The sequence below is a fragment of the Cyprinodon variegatus genome, unplaced genomic scaffold, assembly GCF_000732505.1.
Source record: "Cyprinodon variegatus isolate N-32 unplaced genomic scaffold, C_variegatus-1.0 Scaffold408, whole genome shotgun sequence".
In the NCBI taxonomy this organism is placed as follows: Eukaryota; Metazoa; Chordata; class Actinopteri; order Cyprinodontiformes; family Cyprinodontidae; genus Cyprinodon; species Cyprinodon variegatus.
In genome coordinates, this window is record NW_015150861.1 from 25,369 (window position 1) to 34,922 (window position 9,554).

The 9,554-nt window shown below is 42.7% G+C and overlaps 1 protein-coding gene across 7 annotated transcripts in view; it reads left to right on the plus strand.

Annotated features, from left to right (window-relative positions):
• The first annotated feature begins 6,562 nt into the window (after positions 1–6,562).
• Positions 6,563–9,554, plus strand: part of fat3 (FAT atypical cadherin 3) — a 117,787-nt gene continuing 114,795 nt past the window's right edge. For all 7 annotated transcript variants that reach the window (XM_015387947.1, XM_015387949.1, XM_015387953.1 and 4 more), the window contains exon 1: positions 6,563–7,003. The gene's annotated coding sequence lies outside the window, so the exon portion shown is untranslated. The remainder of the gene's footprint in view (positions 7,004–9,554) is intronic.

Here is a 9,554-nt window from a genome sequence, read left to right on the forward strand (position 1 = left end):
AACTTTCCCACTGCGTGTCTCGCCTTGAATTCTGGGTCCAATATTCTGAGACCATGACAAATTGGTAAGGATCGAGTTGTGGACCCACATCCGATCTTAAATAATTTACCACCAGGTTTTCAAGACACTTCATTATAACAGATGTCCAAGCAATAGGTCTAAAGTCTTTGTTCTCTTGTGGGCAGTGCTTTTTGGCAACAGGTATAATAATTGCCCTCTTTCACAAAGATGGTATAGTATGGGTATTAATGGATCTCTGAAAAATTGTTATCCAAACATGCGTCAATTCAACTGCAAAAGTTCTTAGTAAGAAAGCTGAAATTCCATCTGGACCTGTGGCCTTATTGACATTGACCTGCTTGAATAAGTTATTGATGGTAACATGATCAAAACCAAACCTGTCCCATTCCTGTGGGACCACGTCACAAAGTATCACGTCATTTTCAGCAGAAAAATCATGATTATCAAACTGTCCATAAAAGGCATTCAGTTTGCTTTTGCCAGTTCATCCACAGCATAGATACATTCATGTGAAGGTTTCATGTTAACAGCCAATTTTATAGAATTTCACAAGTCTTGAGTTCATGGATATCAAATTTTCCTCAATAGCCTTCTTATGACTTTCTTTTGCTTTTTTAAGTTGATTTAGCTCCTTTTGTATAGATTGTATCTGTAGGCGATCTTTGTTCTTAAAAGCTTGTTTTTTCCGGTAACTGCAGTCTTTAACTTCCCTTGTCATATAAGGCTTGTTACTTTTTTTGTGTTGGTATCACAATGTCAACACAGAATTTAATATAATCTGTGATTACATATGTGGCAGTGTCCAAATTTTGTTCCTCATAGAGTATTTTCCGATCTGTAGATAAGAAAACAGCCTTTCAATGTTTCTATGCTGTCATCAGACCAGATATGAACTGTTTTAACATTGTGATCAGAGCTGTATAAAGGTGGTTTGGCTGTGGCTATAAGCATGTTTTATGTTACTGTAACACTTATCTAGTGTGCGACTTTGCCTAGTAGAACAGTCAATATATTGTTCAAATCCCGGTAGTGTAACATTTAAGTTGCAGTGATTGTAATCTCCCATGATGAAGATTGGAACATTTATCGTGTGCTGCAATTGCTCATGGACACACTCTGCTACAAATGCTGCAACGAGAGGGGCACTGGAACATAGGTGGAACAAATGATAATGTTGCTGAACTCACGGGGAAGGTAAAAAGGTCTAAAACTCAAGCACAGCAGTTCCACGTCAGGGTTGCAGATCTGAGCTTTCACTGCGTACTGCCTGCTTCATCTGTTCTTGACATACAAGCAGACCCTCCCCCCCTCTGCGCTTCCCTGACAGCTCGCTCCTGTCCACGCATATGTGTGAGAATCATCACAGTTGTCGGGAAAGTCTGGTTGCAGCCAAGTTTCCGTGATCAGCATAATACAAGCCTCTCGAAACTCAAAACATCCACTAGCCAGAATCCGTAGTTCATCGATCTTGTTGCGGAGTGACCTCGCGTTACACAGTATCATAGACGTTAGAGGCAGTTGCCCTCCTCTTTTCCGTAAATGCCTTTGGATGCCTCCTCTCCTGCCTCTTTTCCGGAGTCGTTGTTTTTGAGTTGATTTAATTTCTTCTGGTATATTTCCAAGGACTGACCCGAAAGGATCAACAGGTCTCTTCCCAAAATGCCTCAGAGAAAGAAGCTTGTCTCTTGAATATGACAAAGCCTGTCTATTTCTTGGCCACGTCACCATCGCTTGACTTTTGATGAAAAACTCAATCAAAAAAAATTAGCAACATATGTTAAACTACGACTCTGCTTCCTGGTCTGCACCCTGGGTGATCAGGGTTTTGGAGGACTAATAAATTCGGCCAGATTCCTAGAAAGAAGAGCTTCACCATCCAAAGTCAGATGGATGCCGTCTCTCTGAATCAGACCAAGCTTCCCCCAAAAGGATTGCCAATTATTAATGTAGCCCACGTTGTTTTCAGGACACCACCTACACAACAACCAGTTGAATGACGACATGCAGCTAAACATGTCATCAATGGTCGGATCAGGGAGAGGACCAGAGGAATATCGTAGTCCAACATTGATTTGGCAAATTTACACACAGTGACTTCCGATTGGCGTAACCGGGTGTCATTACCGCCAGCATGAAGGAAAGTTTTACTGTACTTAACCTTATCCTTAGGCAGCACTTTGAGGTAGGATTTGCTGTTGACTGTTCCATTGAAATATCGGGCAGAGCAGAAAACTCTATATCCCTCTTAACGTCTTCTAGAAAACCTCACGTCGAATTGCCTAGACTGAACTTTTTCAAGCCATCCCAATCTATGCCACCCAGCCAAACAGTATCTTATCACAGGAGCCTCATTTGTTCTTTGTGTAAGACTATTTTCCAGAGCTGGGAAAAAAACGTTTAAGCCCCTCTACCCTGGAAAAAACACTTTTCTTGAGTAAAAACACATGAAATAAAAGAAGCACCCTCTTTACTATGCACGATGTCCAAAAATACTCAGTACACCAATCACACAGAAAGTTATGCACAATGCCCAAAAATACTCCGTACAGTACACCAATCACACAGAAAGTGAATAAAAAAACCAAACATTTTCACATTTGTTTTAGTTTCATGGGTAAATATACAGATCCTTTAATTAGTAAAAACACATATCTAGAACACATAAACAAGTGTTATTACAAAGAGAAGAGATGCATCACATTCTCTGGATTTCATTTGGTGCAACAATTGCTACTGCCAGTAGATGTCACCCAAGGGAATTGAATGAAGCTTCTGTGTAGTAGTGAACCACTTAATGTCACAATGGTTCAAAATGATTCAATGCTTCAAAAAGTCTTGTTTTGCCAACACTAATATCGAGCATGGAGTCAAGTTTTTGCCTGTTGTGTCTAATTGATTAATTGGTTAATGGAGCTGCAAAGTTGTCATCAAGAGGGTTTCCTTGGAATCAAAATACACAGAAGTGAGTTTCTTCACACAGAGAAATGAAAGATGCAGATCAAAGCTCAGAGGGCTTGGTATTACCCCAAGGGGTTAACATTCAGGCATCATTGTGCTGGCAGCAGGCTCCTCTTATACCTCTAAGCTAACCACTAACTAACCACCCAAACACTAGACGTCAATTAGATGTTAATTTTTAGGTTAAATCTGGTCGGTCCATCATAGTCTTGATTTAGTCCTGAAATACCTGTTGAAAATTGGGTTGTTCAGTCAGTCTGATTTTGTCTCACTGTAGTTCAATATAGATGTTGAAAACTTTTCAATGATCTAAAAATTACAGCCTTTCCCCTTTCACTATTCAACAAAATGTAGATATTGTTCGAACGTTAATCATGTTGTCTTTTCAGTTTCTTTTCAACCAATTTTTGCTCGGTGGGAAGTGAACAATCTAATGCAGGTCGGCCAGGCCTTTGATCCTACAGACGCCATCTGGTGGAAGAATGCATAAACAAAAAATAGGCTGAATGTGTTCCAAAACCAAAAAAGCACCCAGTTTGAATAAGATCAAATGCCTCTACAGGCCATTTGTTTGTCTTGCTAACAATTTGTACCCGGTGTTAAAGGTATAGAGGATGATCTTTAATTTCCACAGTAAGCTCGTATGAGCTATGAAAACAGCAAATGTTAAACAGGGCGTGCATAAGTAGATTCGCCCTGAGTACCTTAGGGCTCTGTATGTTGTGGGGCTGTGTTGGTTAACGCGGCTCTGCAACATTGCGTGGACATCGGGGGCAGTTCCCCTGGATTGGCAGACCGTGGTGGTGGTCCCTCTATTTAAAAAAAGGGACCGGAGGGTTTGTTCCAACTACAGAGGAATCAAAGTCTTAAGCCTCCTTGGTAAGGTCTATATCCGGGGTTCTGGAAAGGAGGGCCCGTCGGATAGTCGAATCTCGGATTCAGGAGGAGCAGTGTAGTTTTCGTCCTGGCCGTGGAACACTGGATCAGCTCTATACCCTCAGCAGGATTCTGGAGGTTGCATGGGAGTTAGCCCAACCAGTCTACATGTGTTTTGTGGATCTGGAGAAGGCATTCGACCGTGTCCCTTGGGTGATCCTGTGGGGAGTACTCCGGGAGTATGGTGTAACCCTTTAATAGGGGCTGTTAGGTCTCTGTATGACCGGTGTCAGAGCCTGGTCAGCATTGCCGGCAGTAAGTCGGACTCATTTCCAGTGAGGCTTGGACTTTGTCTCTTTTATGGACAGAATTTCTAGGCGCAGCCAAGGTGATAAGGGGATCTGTCTTGCTGGCCTTAAGATTGCATCTCTGTTATTCGCAGATGATGTGGTTCTATTGGCTTCATCAGGGCGTGATCTATAGCTCTCACTGGAGTGGTTTGCAGCCGAGTGTGAAGCAGCCGGGATGAGAATCAGTGCCTCCAAATCCGAGACCATGGTCTTGAGCCGGAAAAGGGTAGAGTGCCTTCTCCAGGTTGAGGAGGATGTACTTTGTGGAGGAATGAGGGGAAGATGGAGCGGGAGATCGATAGGCAGATTGGTGCGGCATCTGCTGTGCCCTGTACCGGTCTGTTGTGGTGAAGAGAGAGCTGAGCCAAAAAGCAAAGCTCTCGATTTACTGGTCGATCTGCGTTCCTACCCTCATCTATGGTCATGAGCTTTGGGTCATGACCGTAAAAATGAGATCCCGGATTAGCTCCTCAAGCGGCTGAAATTAGTTTTCTCCGTAGTGTGTCTGGGCTCTCCCTTAGAGATAGGGTGAGGAGCTCTGGGAGGACTCAGAGTAGAGCCGCTGCTCCTCCACATCCAGAGGAGCCAGTTCAGGTGGCTTGTGGATCTGATTAGGTGAGGTGTTCCAGATACGTCCCACCGGGTGGAGGCCCAGGGGGAGATCCAGGACACGCCGGAGGGACTATGTTTCGCCGCTGGCCTGGGAGCGCCTTGGAATTCCCCGGGAGGATGAAGTGGCTGGGAAGAGGGACGTCTGGGCCTCCCTACTGAAACTGCTACCCCCACGACCCGACACCGGATAAGCGGAAGAAGATGGATGGATGGATGGATGGATGGATGGATGGATGGATGGATGGATGGATGGATGGATGGATGGATGGATGGATGAGGAGAAATGGGCTCATGCATACATAAAAAATTTGCGAAAATCCTGCAGAATAGCTTTAAATGTCTGCAGCATTTTTTTTTAATTTGGCGGTTGTTAGAAAGTGGTTAAACTTTATCAGTGAGTTGACACTTAGATGGGGTACAGTGGTCCAACAAAATAAGCCAAACGACCTCCATTCCAAAGGGGTGGACCCCTTTGTCTGTTCCAATTAGCATGTTTTCAAAATAAAAACGGGGCTTATCAGGATATTCTTTTTTTACAGCACTAGTGGCTGGTTTTTATGGAAAGTAGGCTAACAGGAACGAGTATATGAGAAAGGGGGAGAGACATGCAGGAAAGGCCACAGATCAAATTTGAACCCGGGTCGCCTGCATGAAGAATTAAGGCCTCCATACATGAGCCATGTGTGCTAACAAAACACACCCTATTCCTGACATTTGAATTGAAAAAGCTTCCTGGATGGGAAGCGAAACATCCTCAAACTTAGAAAACCAAGTCCAGAGGATTCTTTTATATATATATATATTTTTTATCTTTATTTTAATAATTTGGCACTTGTGATAGATATTTACACTGATTTCAATTTTTCTTTAGCAAAGAAACGTTTTTTTAATTAAAAGAAATGCATGTGTTTGCTGATAATTTTGTCACCATGCAGGGTTTCTTTTCGCTGTTTGGGTTAAAAGTTACTATATATACAGAAGAGGATTAGGGCCACTGAAAAAATTTAAACTGATTTTTGAAATTTATTTCAGTTTAATATGGGAGAATTCTGACTTTAATCTCAGAATTCGGACTTTTTTTTCTCAGAATGTTTACTTTAATCTCAGAATTTTGGATCTTAATTTTTAAGGGCACCATGAAGGAAGAGATGTGGGAGCAGTCAGCTTCACTGACAAAGATGTGAGTTGTTTGGGAGGAACAGTAACACATTGGTGGAAAATGAATGAATTAGGCGGCTTTTTAGTGCCCCAGTGACTACAGCTTGATGCTAACATGTTTGTTAGCTGTCAGAATTTAGAGAAAAAAGAGATTATAGTCAGAAGTCTGACTATTTTCCAATATTAAACTGAAATAACATTTTTTTTTAAAATCAGTAAACTTTTTTTTTGTTTTCCAGTGGACCTATTCCGTAACTATAAGCAGCATCAGCAGATGTTTTTGATATTTTGGGAGTTGAAATTCTTGCTTGATGTTCATGCAAAAGAAACAAAATATCAATAGTTTTTTTGGAGGAAAAGTTTAACATAAATGGCTATTTGAAGGACCGTCTATCTTCAGATGTTCTTGGCCTAATGTGTGTTGGAAGGGTTTCCAGTGGGCCCCACAGCACTTTTGGCCCCTGAGGGCCAGTAGACATCACCTTCAAGCACAGTGATCTGAACACAGTGAAGAACGTTCCGCCAGGTTGCGCTGTACGCGCCTCTATGCGGACCACCCAACCAACCACCCACCCGGCCCTTCCTGAGCTCCAGCAGCCTGCCTGCTCAGAGCAGAGGAGCCTGGACGGCTTTCTGCGGGAGGACTGAGCGTCACTGGATCGAGCGGACAACTTCGCGGTGTTTTCAGCTGCACGATCGGCTAAAAGGAACCGGAGACCCGGCTCCAGTCCGACTGCAGAATAAGAGGTGTGCCTGTTTGCATGCAGCGCGATAAGGTGAAGAAGCTCCAGCATCCAGAAGAATCAGATGTGAGCCATGAAGCATCTTCTGCTGGCTAACACTGCGGGCTGCCTCCCTGCTGCAGCCGTGTGGGACACATAGCGATAAATGGTGTGGAGGGCGACCACGGCGGAACAATAGCGGGATTCAGCGGCTTTGGACCGATCCAGTGTCCGCCTTCAGACGCCGGACCGAACCGCGATCTGGCTTTTCTGAACCCGCAACATCAGGCTACAGGAGACAAACAGGTAGGTGATCCATAGCGCAGAAACAGGAGGCTTCAGCCGCTCCAGACACAGCTCATCATTTCTATTTGAATAATTCATTAGATGTATATAAAAAAATAGGTTCTTTATATTCTTTCTTGAAAAGAAAGCGAAGGACTGAAAGAACCAAAAGCAGGAAGATCTGCTGCTGCGTCTTTATGTTAATCATCTCCATCACAGTGGCCTGCTGGAGGAGAGAAGGAGCTCAGAAAAATATCATCTAGAGATCCGATCCTTCTTCCATAAACAAAGGCCTGATTGATTGATTGATTGGTTGATTGATTGATTGGTTGATTGATTGATTGGTTGATTGATCAGATGTATGTTTGGACTGATGACACCTCTGAATAGACAGACTTTAGACAAAATATATGAATGTGAAACCCAGGTTTCCATGGAGACGAGTTATCTCAGAGTTTAGCAGTGATCTGATCACATTTTATTTCCATTGTGAGATATCTGCTATCTGCAAAAGCCATTAGCGGGGTGCAGGCAGCGAAGGAAGGCATTCTTAGGCCTAACTGCATCTACTCCCAGGGTAGAAAGACAAAAAATAGCTCTGGAAATGTATGCTGCTACTTGTGTGTGTTTGTGAGAGAGTAAAGGAGAGCTCTCTGCTCTCACCTTTCAGCAGGCTGGCAGGCAGCCAGGCGAACAGCATCCAGCTGTCCTTTCACTTACTGTAGGGTCCTGTGCTTCCTCACATCTTTCCCCAACACCTCTGCCTCTACTTTATCGCCTCTTCATCCTGCTTGTCTACCGCTCATTGGTACCTTCATTAGTCCTGACAGCTATTGAAAATAACTGTGGGATCTATCTATGCTCACTAACTTTGTAGAAATGCAAAGTATATTGTTACATTGAAGTAAAAAAAAAGGAAAAACATAAAATAAATAAAACCTAACTGAGAACTTGATTCCAGATCCAAGCAAACCTCTCCTGCATGTGTGAAGGTAGAGAATCAGTTTTTTTCTGCAGATTTTGTAATGTAGAAAATAGCAGTTATTATTCATTCTATGTATCTATTGAAATATATCTTCCCAGACATTTTCACTCTACTTTTAGAGATTCTGTCAGAAAACTAAAATGTAATTTTTTTCAATGTCTGATAATAACAGTTTAGGTGTAATGTGGATATCATTGTTGAGAAATTACCATTGTTACTGGCGTCAGCTGTAAGACATGGACTTCCAATCCTGAGGTTTTGAGTTTTGAGCCCCACTCCCACAGACTGCCACTCTGGGTCCCTGAGCAAAGACACTTAACCCCACACTGCTCCCCGGGTGCCGCATGATGGCTGCCCACTGTTCCCCAAGAGGGTGAGTTAAATGCAGAGATTCTAAAAAAGTTCAAAAACAATCCACTGGAATTTGTTTCCAAGTTTGAAGACATTTTGCTTCCCATCCAGAAAGCTTTTTCAATTCACAACTTGGAAATAATGGATTGTTTTTTAACTTATTTGGAATGACGATGACCTGGATGACTGAGAATCTTCACCAGCTTAAATGCAGAGTTCATTTCGTTACTCTGTACTTGTGTCAGTGTAATGAGAATAAAAGGAAAGGAAAGCCATGTATTTATTTACAATTGTAAAGATTCTTTAAATAAAATCTATACCCAAAGGTTTATAACATTCCACAATAATATTGTGCTACGCTGGGTCGCCCTAAAGTTTAGCTTTTCTTGCAGTCTTCAGGAAAACATGTAGTTGGAACCAGGATGTTCTGTAAAAGGACAGCCATGCTTTTTCCATTTCCAAATACAACATCAGCAGAAGTCATAAACATGTGGACTGTAGACTGTTTATCATTTGCCTGCAGGAGGTCGGGTGTTCTGAAGTCTGACGTATGTGTTATAACAAGAAGAGCTCCAGAACCCTTGGCCGGTGTGCAGAATATGCTCTCATTAGGCTTCTTCTTCAGTCAAAGCTGCGAGTAAACAGATGTCCCTGAGAACTCAGGACCAGGAGTGTGTGATGCTCTGGCTGTGGTTCCTTGCTCGGTTGCAGACTGTAAGCGTTGGACAGGAAAAAATAGGTTAAGTAAAAGAACCTCTCCTGTCTGTTCTTTGCTTCTCTCATGTTCATAATATAGCAAATAAAGTGCTGTACTATGACTAGTTAGAGTTAAATCACTATATTCAGTAGTATGGGAAGTAAACTACTGAATAATAGTAGTTTTATGGACTAGTCCAACTTCAGTCATAGTACACACTTTTCAGTTGTCTTCTCCAAACTAAAGTATTTTAGTAGTTTAGCTGCCCTCTATTTATGGACCTGAGGAGTGGATGTGAAGGGTTAATGTTTGGCTCCATGGACAACTTATTGGTTCATGTTAATCACCATGGGTTGGCATAGTAGATAGATGTAGATAGATGTTGGAGATTGGCCTGTTTTTCAGTGTAGTCCTGTTTCTCTGACTGTGACTAACTGGATGTGCTCTCTTCATCCTCTGATACGGAAGCTGGCTCGGAGGTCGTCTGCCTGGCTGTGTGTTTCCTGGACGGGGCCGCCTGTGGAGCTGGTTGACAGTTG